Raw genomic sequence first — 16,068 nt, 5'->3', positions numbered from 1 at the left:
GTGTATATACCCCCCCAAGCAGACACATTGACGGCCCTGAAAGAACTTCATTGGACTCTATGTAAACTGGAAACCACATATCCTGAGGCTGCATTTATTGTAGCCGGGGATTTTAACAAAGCTAATCTGAAAACAAGGCTCCCCAAATTCTATCAGCATATCGATTGTGCTACCAGGGGTAGCAAAACCCTGGATCATTGTTATTCTAACTTCCGCGACGCATATAAGGCCCTCCCCCGCCCTCCCTTCGGAAAAGCTGACCACGACTCCATTTTGTTGCTCCCAGAATATAGACAGAAACTAAAACAGGAAGCTCCCGCCCTCAGGTCTGTTCAACGCTGGTCCGACCAATCAGATTCCACGCTTCAAGATTGCTTCGATCACGTGGACTGGGATATGTTCTGCATTGCGTCGAACAACAACATTGACGAATACGCTGATTCGGTGTGCGAGTTCATTAACAAGTGCATCGGAGATGTTGTACCCACAGCGTCTATTAAAACATTCCCCAACCAGAAACTGTGGATTGATGGCAGCATTCGCGCAAAACTGAACGCGTGAACCACTGCTTTTAATCAGGGCAAGGTGACCGGAAACATGACCGAATACAAACAGTGTAGCTATTCCCACCGCAAGGCAATCAAACAAGCTAAGCGTCAGTATAGAGACAATGCGGAGTTGCAATTCAACGGCTCAGACACGAGAGGTCTGTGGCAGGGTCTACAGTCAATCACGGACTACAAAAGAAAAACCAGCCCCGTCGCGGATCACGAAGCCTTGCTCCCAGACAGACTGATCAACTTTTTTGCTGGCTTTGAGGACAATACAGTGCCACTGACACGGCCCGCTACCAAAACCTGCGGGCTCTCCTTCACTGTAGCCAACGTGAGTAAAACATTTAAACGTGTTAACCCTCGCAAGGCTGCAGGCCCAGACGGCATCCCCGGCCGCGTCCTCAGAGCATGCGCAGACCAGCTGGCTGGTGTGTTTACTGACATATTCAATCAATCCTTATCCCAGTCTGCTGTCCCCACATGCTTCAAGAGGGCCACCATTGTTCCTGTTCCCAAGAAAGCTAAGGTAACTGAGCTAAATGACTACCGCCCTGTAGCACTCACTTCCGTCATCATGAGGTGCTTTGAGAGACTAGTCAAGGACCATATCACCTCCACCCTACCTGACACCCTAGACTCACTCCAATTTGCTTACCACCACAATAGGTCCTCAGACGACGCAATCGCCATCACACTGCACACTGCCCTAACCCATCTGGACAAGAGGAATACCTATGTAAGAATGCTGTTCATCGATTACAGCTCAGCATTTAACACCATAGTACCCTCCAAACTCGTCATTAAGCTCGAGACCCTGGGTCTCGACCCCGCCCTGTGCAACTGGGCCCTGGACTTCCTGACAGGCCGCCCCCAGGTGGTGAGGATAGGTAACAACATCTCCACCCCGCTGATCCTCAACACTGGGTCCCCACAAGGGTGCGTTCTCAGCCCTCTACTGTACTCCCTGTTCACCCATGACTGCATGGCCATGCACGCCTCCAACTCAATCATCAAGTTTGCAAACGACACTACAGTGGTAGGCTTGATTACCAACGTCAACGAGACGGCCTACAGGGAGGAGATGAGGGCCCTCGGAGTGTGGTGTCAGGAAAATAACCTCACACTCAATGTCAACAAAACAAAGGAGATGATCGTGGACTTCAGGAAACAGCAGAGGGAGCAGCCCCCTATCTACATTGACGGGACAGTAGTGGAGAGGGTGGAGAGTTTTAAGTTCCTCGGCGTACACATCACGGACAAACTGAAATGGTCCACCCACACAGACAGCGTGGTGAAGAAGGTGCAGCAGCGCCTCTTCAACCTCAGGAGGCTGAAGAAATTCGGCTTGTCACCAAAAACACTCACAAACCTTTACAGATGCACAATCGAGAGCATCCTGTCGGGTTATATCGCCGCCTGGTACGGCAGCTGCTCCGCCCATAACCGGAAGGCTCTCCAGAGGGTAGTGAGGTCTGCACAACGCATCACCGGGTGCAAACTACCTGCCCTCCAGGACACCTACACCACCCGATGTCACAGGAAGGCCAAAAAGATCATCAAGGACAACAACCACCCGAGTCATTGCCTGTTCACCCCGCTATCATCCAGAAGGCGAGGTCAGTACAGGTGCATCAAAGCGGGGACCGAAGACTGAAAAACAGCTTCTATCTCAAGGCCATCAGACTGTTAAACAGCCATTACTAACATTGAGTGGCTGCTGCCAACATACTGACTCAACTCCACCCACTTTAATAATGGTAAAATTGATGTAATCAATTTATCACTAGCCACTTTATATTATATAATGTTTACTTACCCTACATTACTCATCTCTTAAGTATATACTGTACGCTATACCATCTACTGCATCTTGCCTATGCCGTTCGGCCATCACTCATTTATATATTTTTATGTACATATTCGTATTCATTCCTTTACACTTGTGTGTATAAGGTAGTTGTTGTGAAATTGTTAGGTTATATTACTTGTTAGATATTACTGCATGGTCGGAACTAGAAGCACAAGCATTTCGCTACACTTGCATTAACACCTGCTAACCATGTGTGTGACAAATAAATTTGATTTGATTTAAAGTTGTAGAAACATCTCTAAGATGATCAATGGAAACAGGATGCACCTGAACTCAATTTCGATTCTCATAGCAAAGGGTCTGAATAATTATGTAAATTAGCTGCGAAGCCCAGTGAATGTTATCATTGGCCTTGTTTCAGTGCAGAGCTCTGTCGTGTCTTTGGCATCATTAAAAGTGAAGACTAATTTTATCAAATCAATTCTCTGTAATTATTATTACGTGATTAAACTAATCATGTAAATGTAATTAACTAGGAAGTCGAGGCACCAATGAAAATTTTCAGATTACGAAGTTATAATTTTCCGAATATAACTCTTCAGGTATTTTAATATCTGATCAGTTAGTCTTCTTATTAATGAATTATTCTTCACCTCACATCAGTCTCATTCCAAAAGTTGTAAATTGTTGGTTATCTGATTGAACCCAGCCTTTACTATGAATCATCCATACACCAATTGGCTTAATAATTTATTTACTAACTAAATAATCACAGACATGCATAAACAAAGAACAGTAGATCTGTTACTAACAGATGATAGGGAAGATTCCCTAGTGGGCTAAGCCGATATGACGGCTTGGTGGACAAAGGGAAGGGGGTGTGGACGGAGAGAGAGCGGGAAAGACAAAAGTGGTCACTACACACAATTGATAATTATATTAATTGAAATGCTAATCCTTTGCACATGAACACTCACTCATTCAGGAAAGGAATCCGGTCCGTCTGCTGGAGAGTTCATCCGAGTCTCTATCTCTCTCTTTCTTTTTATGCGAAGATCAAAGTCTTTCGTGGTTAGATGGATACTTCAGAGTACCATTCAGAAATGTTCTCATAGAATAGATTTTTCAGCTGTTGTCAGTAATCGCGTCCCAGGTTTACATAATTTCTAGCTGCAGACTAGTAATTAGTATCTAAGATTTACTCTTATTCTGTAGTGATCGATAGTCTAAGAGTTTAACCATTTCCAGCCGTGTAGCCAATGCTCCACGTGGTATGGTTAGGAATTCAATAACCATTCGCAATCACAGCTGACGCTGTGGATTTGCTTAGTCTAAACTCAAACCTGTGCCACCTCAGCTGACACCGAGGTATGTGGTCTAAAGAGGCTTTCCTCAGGAGGGGGTTTTACATATACTTTTTAATTTAGTTAATTTAGCAGACGCTCTCATTAGATTTTGGGTTCTTAAGAAAAAATGTGGGTCCCCAGAAATTTGTCCTGGAAACATTTCTATAGGCTATGCAATTGCGTGAGATAACAGTGCTGGCCTCTACTAAAATAGGATGATCCCATCAGCTTTCTATAGGCTAGGCCTACTATATTTATTTATCAACTTTTCTAATATTAAGCACATTGCTTATCTTTACAACAGGAGTATAGCCTACCTGGCTGGCATGAAAATGAAACACGGGAAAATTGTCTTCCATTCACTATGTCAGTGCATAGATTACATGTATTTTTTCCCCTGCCCCTGTTTCGAGACAGGTGATGATAATGGTCCATTCTTAATCAAAACAAATTTCACACATATATTATTTAGTGTATGTACAGTAAAGACCAGATTAAATCAAGAATAGTCTGATGGGTGACAACATTGGCCTATCACTTGTGAATGATATAGAAGCAATGCCTTTTTTTGAGACTTTTCCGAATCACAGTCGCACACCTCATGTAGCCCAAAGGCCTATATGTTTTGATAAGGTTTGTATCACAACTAAAGTGGCCAAATAACTTACAATTAAGCACATTAATCTGCTTTACAAGGGGTGTAGAGCCTAACTGGCGAGTGAGTTTCAAGTTTGGGGAAGATAATTTTCACCATATAAATGCACCTTTATAATAAAAGCATTACATGCATAATCACATTTTCGGTCACTTTTGATAATGGTGTTTTCCTGCTAATGGAATATTTGCGCTTAACCTGTTGGGTCTAGGGGGCAGCATTTGCACGTCTGGATAAAAAAAATGTACTCGATTTAATCTGGTTACTAATCCTACCCAGTAACTAGAATATGCATATACTTATTATATATGGATAGAAAACACTCTAAAGTTTCCAAAACTGTTTGAATGGTGTCTGTGAGTATAACAGAACTCATTTGGCAGGCAAAACCCTGAGACATTTTCTGACAGGAAGTGGATACCTGATGTGTTGTATTGACTTTAAACCTATCCCATTGAAAAACACATGGGTTTAGGAATATTTTGGCACTTCCTATTGCTTCCACTAGATGTCACCAGCCTTTACAAAGTGTTTTGAGTCTTCTGGAGGGAGATCTGACCGAACAAGAGCCATGGAACGATGATGTCCCATTAGACACCTGGCGCGCTAGTTCATGTTGGGTACCCTCGTTCCAATACGTTATAAAAGAGTATGCATTCGTCCACCTTGAATATTATTCATGTTCTGGTTAAAAAAGGCCCTAATGATTTATGCTATACAACGTTTGACATGTTTGAACGAACGGAAATATATTTTTTCCCCTCGTTCATGACGAGAAGTCCGGCTGGCTTACATCATGTGCTAACGAGACGGAGATTTTTGGACATAAATGATGAGCTTTTTTGAACAAAACTACATTCGTTATGGACCTGTGATACCTGGAAGTGACATCTGATGAAGAGAATCAAAGGTAATGGATTAGTTACATAGTATTTTCGATTTTAGATCTCCCAACATGACGTCTAGTCTGTATCGCAACGCGTATTTTTCTGGGCGCAGTGCTCAGATTATTGCAAAGTGTGATTTCCCAGTAAGGTTATTTTTAAATCTGGCAAGTTGATTGCGTTCAAGAGATGTAAATCTATAATTCTTTAAATGACAATATAATATTTTACCAATGTTTTCTAATTTTAATTATTTAATTTGTTACGCTGACTTGACTGCCGGTTATTGGAGGGAAACGATTTCCTCAACATCAATGCCATAGTAAAACGCTGTTTTTGGATATAAATATGAACTTGATAGAACTAAAAATGCATGCATTGTCTAACATAATGTCCTAGGAGTGTCATCTGATGGAGATTGTAAAAGGTTAGTGCATCATTTTAGCTGGTTTTATGGTTTTGGTGACCCTGTCTTTGACTTGACAAAACATTACACACAACTCTTGTAAATGTACTGTCCTAACATACTCTAAATTTATGCTTTCGCCGTAAAACCTTTTTGAAATCGTAAAACGTGGTTAGATTAAGGAGATGTTTATCTTTCAAATGGTGTAACATAGTTGTATTTTTGAAAATTTTGAATTTTGACATTTATTTGGATTCAAATTTGCCGCTCTTGAAATGCACCTGCTGTTGATGGAGTGCACCACGGGTGGCACGCTAGCGTCCCACCTAGCCCCAAGAGGTTTTAAAGCCTACTGCCATGTGCGCATTGCTACGCTTATAATGTGAAGAAATCGCCTAATCGTTTATCAACATTTTAAGCTAAACGTTCTGATCTGTTGCATCAGGCTCATTGCGTAAAACTGTTTTTTTTTTTATACTGGTTGTTGTATTAATTTGGGATCTATCGCATTCCACAACTGGCCCAGACTATGTTTGGAATATTTATTTCAGGCACAGAATAGAATAAGTCAACTTTTGTACTATAGGGGGTAGTAGATTGACATAGGCTAGTGCTTTTGCTATTCATCTTGTTGGCTGACGAAAAGTAAATGTAGCCAGTTCAATCAATATCTTCAATATGCACCTCGGAATTGGATAAGGAAGTCCCAGAAGTGTCTATATTCACTTGTAGCCTGTGAAATTCCGTGAAATTCATGGTATTATCAAGTGTTTTATCAAGTGTATTGTCAAGTGTTTGTCAAATTGTGAATGAGAGACTGATGAAGTCAATCAAATTCAAATGTTTTTATAAAGCCCTTCCTACATCAGCTGATGTCACAAAGTGCTGTACAGAAACCCAGCCTAAAAACCACAAACAGCAGGCAATTTTTTAATTTTTTTATTTCACCTTTTATTTAACCAGGTAGGCTAGTTGAGAACAAGTTCTCATTTACAACTGCGACCTGGCCAAGATAAAGCAAAGCAGTGTGACACAGACAACAACACAGAGTTACACATGGAGTAAACAATAAACAAGCCAATAACACAATAAACAAGTCAATGATACAGTAGAAAAAAAAGAAAGTCCATATACAGTGTGTGCAAAAGGCATGACGAGGTAAAACAATAAATAGGCCATAGGAGCGAATAATTACAATTTAGCAGATTAACATTGGAGTGATAAATGAGCATATGATGATGTGCAAGTAGAAATACTGGTGTGCAAAAGAGCAGAAAAGTAAATAAAAACAGTATGGGGATGAGGTAGGTAGATTGGGTGGGCAATTTACAGATGGACTATGTACAGCTGCAGCAATCGTTTAGCAGCTCAGGTAGCTGATGTTTGAAGTTGGTGAGGGAAATAAAAGTCTCCAACTTCAGCGATTTTTGCAATTCGTCCCAGTCACTGGCAGCAGAGAACTGGAAGGAAAGGCGGCCAAATGAGGTGTTGGCTTTGGGGATGATCAGTGAGATATACCTGCTGGAACGTGTGCTACGGGTGGGTGTTGTTATCGTGACCAGTGAACTGAGATAAGGCGGAGCTTTACCTAGCATAGACCTATAGATGACCTGGAGCCAGTGGGTCTGACGACGAATATGTAGCGAGGGCCAGCCAACTAGAGCATACAGGTCGCAGTGGTGGGTGGTATAAGGTGATTTGGTAACAAAACGGATGGCACTGTGATAGACTGCATCCAGTTTGCTGAGAAGAGTAATGGAAGCTATTTTGTAGATGACATCACCGAAGTCGAGGATCGGTAGGATAGTCAGTTTTACTAGGGTAAGTTTGGCGGTGTGAGTGAAGGAGGCTTTGTTGCGAAATAGAAAGCCGATTCTAGATTTGATTTTGGATTGGAGATGTTTAATATGAGTCTGGAAGGAGAGTTCACAGTCTAACCAGACGCCTAGGTATTTATAGTTGTCCACACATTCTAGGTTGGAACCGTCCGTGGTGATGCTAGTTGGGCGGGCAGGTGCGGGCAGTGAACGATTGAAAAGCATGCATTTGGTTTTACTAGCGTTTAAGAGCAGTTGGAGGCCACGGAAGGAGTGTTGTATGTCATTGAAGCTCGTTTGGAGGTTTGTTAACACAGTCTCCAATGAAGGGCCAGAAGTATACAGAATGGTGTCGTCTGCGTAGAGGTGGATCAGGGAATTGCCCACAGCAAGAGCGACATCATTGATATATACAGAGAAAAGAGTCGGCCCGAGAATTGAACCCTGTGGTACCCCCATAGACTGCCAGAGGTCCGGACAACATGCCCTCCGATTTGACACACTGAACTCTGTCTGCAAAGTAGTTGGTGAACCAGGCGAGGCAGTCGTTAGAAAAACCAAGGCTATTGAGTCTGCCGATAAGAATACGGTGATTGACAGAGTCGAAAGCCTTGGCCAGGTCGATGAAGACGGCTGCACAGTACTGTCTTTTATCAATGGCGGTTATGATATCGTTTAGCACCTTGAGTGTGGCTGAGGTGCACCCGTGACCAACTCGGAAACCGGATTGCACAGCGGAGAAGGTACGGTGGGATTCTAAATGGTCAGTGATCTGTTTATTAACTTGGCTTTCAAAGACTTTAGATAGGCAGGGCAGGATGGAAATAGGTCTGTAACAGTTTGGGTCTAGGGTGTCACCTCCTTTGAAGAGGGGGACGACCGCGGCAGCTTTCCAATCTTTAGGGATCTTGGACGATATGAAAGAGAGGTTGAACAGGCTGGTAATAGGGATTGCAACAATGGCGGCGGATAGTTTTAGAAAGAGAGGGTCCAGATTGTCTAGCCCAGCTGATTTGTACGGGTCCAGGTTTTGCAGCTCTTTCAGAACATCTGCTATCTGGATTTGGGTGAAGGAGAAATGGGGAGGCTTGGGCGAGTAGCTACTTTTTTCAAATAATCATTAGAGTCGCATGCAATGTATTAAAAATCAAAACATATAGCCCAACATTCAACCTGCCCAGGGACTGCGGTTGAAAATTAGCCGGCTGGCTAAAACCGGCACTTTTACTGAAACGTTGATTAATGTGCACTGTCCCTGTAAAAATAAAATAAACTCAAAATAAACTCAAACATTTGTATCACAACTAAAGTTACATAAATAACTCTAAATGAAGCATATAGGAGGGCTTGTTTCTTTGTTAACCGCTCAACACAGAATAGCTGTATGTGCACACTCCCTCAAATCATTTGGAGAAAATATCCTTTCTATTTTATTAAATTGTATTTTTTTTATTTAACTAGGCAAGTCAGTCAAGAACAAATTCTTATTTATAATGACGGCCTACCCAGGCCAAACGACACCCTATGGGACTCCCAATCACAGCCGGTTGTGATACAGCCTGGAATTAAACCAGGGTCTGTAGTGACGCCTCTTGCACAGAGATGCAGTGCCTTAGACTGCTGCACCACTCTGGAGCCCATATATATATATATATATATATATATATATATATATATAGTATTCTTCATACTATAATATAAAATAATTCCACGGAATTCTAACCAAATCTTGTCTGCTAAATGAACTAGTGTAGCCCACAGCCATATGGCATAGCCAGATCAGTACCTAACATAAGGACGACTCAGAGTATGCTCTTCTGTTCTTCTGAAATAGACTACATTGTCTGTACATCATCTTTCTTTAGACCTGTCTAAAATAAATAATGGATTTATCGTGAAGGTGTAAGCTATGTAACATGGATTTATTAGACTTTTTCTTAAATGTAGTTGTTTCCAAAAGTCTGCATCAGTGGCTTGTGGAAGCCAGGAGATGCTAAATGTGTTTATGTTAATTAACGGTCAATTTACCGTCGCGGATATCATGTTACCAAAAGGTGTCCCAAAAAAATTCCACTACTCCCACGTGCATGCGCGCACGTAGATCAGTGAAGCTTCTAGTAACCATGACTGGAGAAAAAGTCTGCAACTCTCACTGAGGGTTGGCTCTTAATGAATACAAAATACTTTGCCATATAAATGACAAATGGTCATGTCATGTAACTTGTTACTTGATTCCAAGTATACGATGTTAGTTGAGACAAATGGAGGCATAAAAGGTCATCATGACACTTATTAACATTCAATAGTCCAGGAGGGCTGAGAACACCTGTTGGACGTGACCATATTGTTATTCATCAAGAGGATCTAGACTACAGGACAGCACCCAAGTATCACGAAATGACACCTTCTCCTCTGGCTCCATTGCTACTCAAATGAGAAAACTGAGTGGATAAAAGACACCCGCTGCCTTTGAAATTATACACAGTGTTTAAACGTTATATAATTGGCAGATCACTAAACAGGTACTCAACATCCCAATTGTCATTTTTATGATACAACATTTAGGTGGCTTCTTTGTGGAGCACAAACCACACTCAGACAGCTACGAAGGGTATGATTAGCAACTTGTCCATTGTCGTGCTATACCCGCATAAAAAAATACTATAGTGTACTTCAGGACACAACACGGAGTGCCCGAACACAGCTGTTAGCTGTGGTATATTGGGCATATTGTGTGTTATTGTTATTATAAACTGGTTACCAATGTAATTAGAAAAGTGTTTTGTCATACTCGTGTCAGCCAATCAGCATTCAGGGCTCGAACCAATCCAGTTTACAATATGGTATGAATACTGTCGTAATACTACTGTATAGGTATATATTATAGTATTCACTGAAGTGTACTTGCTGATTTTTCTGTATTTCATGTAGTATGTTTGCATGCTGTAGTATTTACAGTTTACTGTAGTAAAATTGTGTTTTTGTTCTATTATTTTTTTATATAAAAGGGTAGGCTTTCTCCTTGAGGAAACCTACTGGACAAATACCAAAAGAGCACATTTTCTATAACCTAGGTGGGATGGACTGGAGACTAAACAGCCTGAACTTGTGTAAAATCATTATAAAAAGTTCTAACCTGTAGGTTTCTCACTCATGGGTGGCACACATTTGGATATGGGGGAGGGGAATGGGTGGGGTATATGCAAACTAAATACTGTACTATTACTACGCTGTAAACCCCAACCCCATTTTTAACTCAAATACTTCTAGTAAGTTGAACTCGAAGTCAATGAAAAGTCTTTATTACTTAAATATGTATGTGGTACTGACTCAAAACTAAATTAGAAGTCACACCAACTAAAATGTTTTAAGATATGATAACAAATACACTTTTTTTCCCGGCATGCTCTACTGCAGGTTGATAAAAAAAAAATCTGTGTTTTTACATTGAGTGATTGATTGATTACTCTTATTTTACACAAAATCAAATCAAATCAAATGTATTTATATAGCCCTTCTTACATCAGCTGATATCTCAAAGTGCTGTACAGAAACCCAGCCTAAAACCCCAAACAGCAAGCAATGCAGGTGTAGAAGCACGGTGGCTAGGAAAAACTCCCTAGAAAGGCCAAAACCTAGGAAGAAACCTAGAGAGGAACCAGGCTATGAGGGGTGGCCAGTCCTCTTCTGGCTGTGCCGGGTGGAGATTATAACAGCACATGGCCAAGATGTTCAAATGTTCATAAATGACCAGCATGGTCAAATAATAATAATCATAGTAGTTGTCGAGGGTGCAACAAGTCAGTAACACAAGAGTAAGTGTCAGTTGGCTTTTTCATAGCCAATCTTTGAGAGTATCTCTACCGCTCCTGCTGTCTCTAGAGAGTTGAAAACAGCAGGTCTGGGACAGGTAGCACGTCCGGTGAACAGGTCAGGGTTCCATAGCTGCAGGCAGAACAGTTGGAACTGGAGCAGCAGCACGGCCAGGTGAACTGGGGACAGCAAGGAGTCATCAAGCCAGGTAGTCCTGAGGCATGGTCCTAGGGCTCAGGTCCTCCAAGAGAGAAAAAGAAAGAAAAAGAGAAAGAGAGAATTAGAGAGAGCATATTTAAATTCACACAGGACACCGGAAAAGACAAGAGAAATACCCCAGATGTGACAGACTGACCCTAGCCCCCCGACACATAAACTACTGCAGCATAAATACTGGAGGCTGAGACAGGAGGGGTCAGGAGACACTGTGGCCCCATCCGATGAAACCCCCGGACAGGGCCAAACAGGTAGGATATAACCCCACCCACTTTGCCAAAGCACAGCCCCCACACCACAAAGATAAATAACATAGTTTTTTTCTAATAATTTAGTTCAAATTTTTTGCACCCATTACTGAAATGGTTGTTCCGGTTTAAATGGTTTAAGTAATCGCCTCATACTTCACCCAAGCCTGGCAGTTATTATGAATACAAGTTGTGAGTGAATACAAATTTCAACTGTAGTGTAATTTAACTCTAGTGTGATTCCAATAGGAATTACACATCACTTTGCAAGCAAGCATAAAATTCTGTCTGGAAGATTGCTGGAAAACTTTTAACCAGGATTTTTTGAAACCCAGGATTTAGAGAAAGTTGCCAGTATTTTGTGACTCTACTTGCAGGCCTGAAAGCCATGAATAAAACTAGGGCTCAAAATAAGTCCTTATGACATATCCAGTATATTGTCATAAAGAGTTTAATTAAAATGTTGACATTTACTCAGGAAATCACTTGGTGATGGCCACAGGATGGGAAAGGAATTCAATTCAGTCTCTAACAAATACAGCCATGGGTGGTAACTCTACAATTCACTTGAAAAGGCAAGACACGCTGGGATATTATATTGGAGGCGTGGCTTAGCGGGGGCATTACTCAAAACAGTAGAACTGATACAACACAAATCTGGATGCCCTACAGCAGCATTTCCCAAACCTGGTCCTTGGGACCCCAAAGGGTGCACGTTTTGGTTTTTCCCCTAACACTACACAGCTGATTCAAATAATACATTAATCATCAAGCTGTGTAGTGTTAGGGCAAAAACATGCACCTCTTGGGGTCCCAAGGACCGAGTTTGGGGATACCCTGAATGTAAAGATTATCTACACACAAAAAGCTTATTTCTCTAAAATGCACAAATTTGTTAATATCCCTGATAGTGAGCATTTCTCCTTTGCCAAGATAATCCATCCACTTGACAGGTGTGGCATATCAAGAAGCTGATTGAGGAGCATGATTATTACACAGGTGCACCTTGTGCTGGGGACAATAAAAGGCCACTCTAAAATGTGCAGTTTTGTCACACAGCACAATGCCAGAAATGTCTCAGGTTTTGAGGGAGCGTTAATTTCTCTATGTTAGTTTAGATCATTTGGCAGTACATCCAACCTGCCTAAACCGCAGACCACAGGTAACCACGCCAGCCCAGAACCTCCATTTCTGGCCTCTTCACCTCCACTTCCTGCCAATATCTAGCAACTTTGCAGGATATGTAGGTGCTGTTGTAGGCCCTCCTTGGTTGAGGACAGCATTAACAAAAAAACAGAGATAACTAGGATGCTATTTGGCGCTTAACAGAGAGTACACACTGGCAGAACACCTGACCACTGTGACTGACCCAAAATTAAGGAAATCTTTGGCTATGTACAGACTCAGTGAGCATATCCTTGCTATTGAGAAAGGCTGCCGTAGGCATACCTGGCTCTCAAGAGAAGACAGGCTATGTGCAAACTGCCCACAAAATGAGGTAGAAACTGAGCTGCACTTCCTAACCTCCATCCAAATGTATGACCATATTAAAGACACACATGTCCCCCAGATTACACAGATCCACAAAGAATTCAAAAACAAACCCAAATTTGATAAACTCCCATATCTACAGGGTGAAATACCACAGTGCGCCATCACATCAGCAAGATTTGTGACCTGTTGCCACAAGAAAAAGGCAACCAGTGAAGAACAAACACCATTGTAAATACAACCCATATTTATGTTTATTTATTTCCCTTTTGAACTTTAACTATTTGCTCATTGCAACACTGTATATAGACGTAATATGACATTTGAAATGTCTTTATTCTTTTGGAACTTCTGTGAGTGTAATGTTTACTGTTAATTTTCATTGTTTATTTCAATTTAGGTTATTATCTACTTCACTTGATTTGGCAATGTTAACATATGTTTCCCATTAAATTGAATTGAGAGAGTGAGGAGAGAGAGAGAGAGAGAGAGATTGTATTTTGGAATTTGTGTTTATTAGGGATCCCCATTATCTGATGCCAAGGAAGCAGCTACTCTTCCTAGGGCCCAAACACCACTACATATCTACAATACAAAATGTATAATACCACCAACAACAAAAAAGAAAGAGAGAGAGAGAGAGACTTATTATTATTTTCATATTGTAAATATCCAAAGTAAGCTTTGGCAGTATGTACATTGTTACGTCATGCCAATAAAGCAAATTGAATTGAATTGAGAGAGAGGAGGAGAGAGAGGAGAGAGAGAGGAGGAGAGAGAGAGAGAGAGAGAGGAGAGAGAGAGAGAGAAAGGATGGAGACAGAGAGCAAGAGAGAGAGAGAAAGTAAGGAAGGAGAGCGAGAGGGAGAGAGGAAGGAGAGAGAGGAAGGAGAAAGTGATAGAGAAAGAGAGAGAGAGGAAAGAGAATGGAGAGAGAGAGAGAGAGAGAAAGGAGAGAGCGAAAGAGATGAGAGAAAGAAAGGAGAGAAATATATCTATATTATATATATATATTTTATATGTATTTAAATATATATATATTTTTCTATATGTATACTTTGACAATGTAAGTAATAATGAACTTGCCATGTCAATAAAGTCAATTGAATTGAAAGGAGAGAGGGAGATGCTCAACATGAGCTCCTGATATATATTATCAGGAGTGATGAACAACAACTCTATTCAATTAGAATAGAAAAAAAAGTAACTTTGCGCCTCAACACAACAACACAGAGTGCCATGGAGCTGCTTGATAAGGTCCAGCTCGTGTCACCAAGCCACATAATCATACACACCGGAAGCAACGACCTGCGTGCTCAGCAGGTGAGGGTGGCCACTTCACTACGGGGAGTGATTGAGAAAGCCTCCCGAATCTTCCCCAACTCAAGGATCGTGGTGTCAACCCTTCTACAGGGGAAGGACTTCCACCCTGCCACAATCCAAAGAATAAACGGCAGCCTCTCCTGCAACCCAATGTACACCTGGCCCACCATCCCACCCTTGATCTGAACTGTCTCCATGACCATGTTCAGCTGTACAGGGAGACAGTCCCCATCCTTGCCAAAACTCTCAAGGACGTTACTTTAAACCGCAGCCCGACCTCTCAACCCAGAAACAGCGGAGCAATCTCCACCCCTACGACATCACCGAGACAACACCCCGGACCAGCACCCCGGACCCCCCCCCCCAGCCACGACCACAGCACCACCAACCTTAATGCCCACCACAGCCAGTACAGCACAGACCACCCCAGCCCAGCTTCAGACCCACCCAGACGAGGCCTACCACCCCCTCCTCCCCACCCCAGACCCCCACCTGGAGGAGCCACAGCCCAGCAGGCAGAGCTACGCATAGGCTGTGAAAGGAACAACTGGCCCAGCCCCCACCAACAAAATGAGTGACATTAAACAAAATGCTGAGTCTACTATGCTCACATGTGATAGGCCGAGGGTCATGGTAAGATGAGCACAAGAACTCCACCCTCCTCACACTACATCCACCCAAGTGGCAAGACACAAATGCTGTCTTAAATGATAAACAAATAACATTTGCATAATAAGAGTTTACGTTAATTGAAAAAATCCTATTTTAATAGTTATTGGATTGTGAGTGTTTGTCTCATTTTGAAGGTCAAGAGCAGAAACCCACACTTCCTGAAAGAAATTGCTGATGTTGATATTGTAGTAGTACAGGAAACATGGTGCAGAGGTGATGTTTCCACTGGCTCTCCACTAGGTTATAGGGAGATAGTAATACCATCCACTAAATTAAAAGGAATCACACAGGGCAGAGACTCAGGACAGGGCAGAGACTCAGGACAGGGCAGAGACTCAGGACAGGGCAGAGACTCAGGGGGAATGCTAATATGGTATAAATCTGAACTATTTAATTCTATCGAATTGATCAAAACAGGAGAATTCTTTATCTGGTTAAAATCAACAAGGAGGCTTTATCTTAACAGATAAAAACGTCTTCCTCTGTGCCACATACATTCCCCCCTCAGAGTCACCCTACTTCAATGAAGAGAGTTTCTCCATTCTAGAGGGGGAGATTAGTCACTTTCAGGCCCAAGGCAACGTACTGGTCTGTGGAGACCTGAATGCTAGAACAGCAGAAGAACAAGACACTATTAACAGTCATGAGGATAAACACCTACCAGGAAGCAACAACCTTTCCCTCCCCACAGAAACAACTATGACAAAGTGAAAAACAAAAATGGAGTACAGCTCGTGAAGCTCTGTCGAACACTGGGTCTGTACATAGTCAATGGTAGGCTGAGAGGGGACTCTTTTGGTAGGTACACCTACAGCTCATCCCTTGGCAGCAGC

General features: G+C 42.0%; 1 non-coding gene across 1 annotated transcript; it reads right to left on the bottom strand.

Moving 5' to 3' along the window:
• Positions 1 to 10,481: 10,481 nt before the first annotated feature.
• Positions 10,482 to 10,538, bottom strand: LOC123727937 (U7 small nuclear RNA). Its single transcript, XR_006759899.1, has one exon. It is a non-coding gene; the product is annotated as a U7 small nuclear RNA (small nuclear RNA).
• Positions 10,539 to 16,068: the final 5,530 nt, after the last annotated feature.

This window comes from Salmo salar, chromosome ssa16, assembly GCF_905237065.1.
Source record: "Salmo salar chromosome ssa16, Ssal_v3.1, whole genome shotgun sequence".
NCBI classification, from domain to species: domain Eukaryota; kingdom Metazoa; phylum Chordata; class Actinopteri; order Salmoniformes; family Salmonidae; genus Salmo; species Salmo salar.
Note: the sequence above shows the minus strand (reverse complement) of the source record. Positions and strands in the feature narration are given on the sequence as shown.